This window comes from Battus philenor, unplaced genomic scaffold (genome assembly GCF_028537555.1).
Source record: "Battus philenor isolate CCGP_79_NKW_IND1 unplaced genomic scaffold, ilBatPhil1.0.hap1 SCAF_101, whole genome shotgun sequence".
NCBI classification, from domain to species: domain Eukaryota; kingdom Metazoa; phylum Arthropoda; class Insecta; order Lepidoptera; family Papilionidae; genus Battus; species Battus philenor.
Window position 1 is genome coordinate 1,287 of NW_027181664.1, and position 1,757 is coordinate 3,043.

General features: G+C 21.4%; 1 pseudogene; it reads right to left on the reverse strand.

Annotated features, from left to right (window-relative positions):
- Window positions 1-597: 597 nt before the first annotated feature.
- Window positions 598-1,546, reverse strand: LOC137927771 (NADH-ubiquinone oxidoreductase chain 1-like; annotated as a pseudogene).
- Window positions 1,547-1,757: the final 211 nt, after the last annotated feature.

Genomic DNA, 1,757 nt, shown 5'->3' on the forward strand with positions numbered 1-1,757 from the left:
ATTAGGAATTAATAGTAATTTAGATAAAATTCCTTTTCACCCATTTTTTACATTTAAGGATTTAATTGGATTCATTATTTTAATTTTATTATTAACTCTTTTAACTTTAACTAATCCTTATTTATTGGGAGATCCAGATAATTTTATTCCTGCTAATCCATTAGTAACTCCTATCCATATTCAACCTGAATGATATTTCTTATTCGCTTATGCAATTTTACGATCTATTCCTAATAAATTAGGAGGAGTAATTGCTTTAGTTATATCTATCTTAATTTTAATTATCTTACCATTTACATTTAATAAAAAAATACAAGGAATTCAATTCTATCCTATTAACCAAATTATTTTCTGAATTATAATTATTACTATTTTTTTATTAACTTGAATTGGAGCACGACCAGTTGAAGACCCTTACATTATTACTGGCCAATTATTAACTATTATATACTTTTCTTATTTTATTATTAATCCTATTATTAATAAATTTTGAGATAACTTAATTTTTAATTAATACTTAAATTAATGAGCTTGTATAAGCATTTGTTTTGAAAACTTAAGAAAGAATACTTATTCTATTAATTTATACTAAAAATATTATTTAATTTAAAAAAATTTTTACCCCAATAAAAAATAATAAAAAATTTAATGAAATAGGTAAATACCCTTTTCAAGATAAATATATTAATTTATCATAACGATATCGAGGTAAAGTTCCCCGCACTCAAATAAATAAAAAAGAAATAAAAACTAATTTTAAATAAAAAATTAATCTAAGCCTATAACCTCCTATATATATTAAAATAAATAATAATCTTATGAATAAAATTCTAGAATATTCTGCTAAAAAAATTAAAGCAAATCCCCCTCTTCTATACTCAATATTAAACCCTGATACTAATTCTCTTTCCCCTTCAGCAAAATCAAAAGGAGTTCGATTAGTTTCAGCTAATCTTGACGATATTCAACATAATCTTAAAGGAATTATTAAAAATAAAAATCAAATTATTTCTTGGTAAAAAAAAAATAATATTAAATTAAAATCTATAATTAAAATAATTCTTGATAATATAATTAAAGCTAATCTAACTTCATAAGAAATAGTTTGAGCAACTGCTCGTAAACCTCCCAATAAAGCATAATTAGAATTAGAAGATCATCCAGCAACCATAACAGTATAAACTCCTAAACTAGTACAACATAAAAAAAATAAAATTCCTAAATTAAATCTAATTATATTAAAATAATAAGGAATTAATATTCATAATATTAAAGAAATAATAAATCTAATAACAGGAGAAAAATAATAAGATATATAATTAGAATAATTAGGAAAAGTATGCTCCTTAGTAAATAATTTAATAGCATCAGAAAAAGGCTGTAAAATTCCTATAAAACCAACTTTATTAGGTCCTTTTCGAATTTGAATATAACCTAAAACTTTACGTTCTAATAAAGTTAAAAAAGCAACCCCTACTAAAACACCAATAATTATAATTAATATTCCAATAATAAATAATATTATATCTTTTGTATCATTTACTATATATATAAATAATTATATATTCATGACTTCTAAAATCATTACATTTTTTCTGCCAAAATAGTTATTAATTTATTAATAACATTCATTTTATAAAAATTATTTTTAATATTTGATCCTTTCGTACTAAAATATTATATTTTTCTAAAGATAGAAACCAACCTGGCTCACACCGGTTTGAACTCAGATCATGTAAGATTTTAATGATCGAACA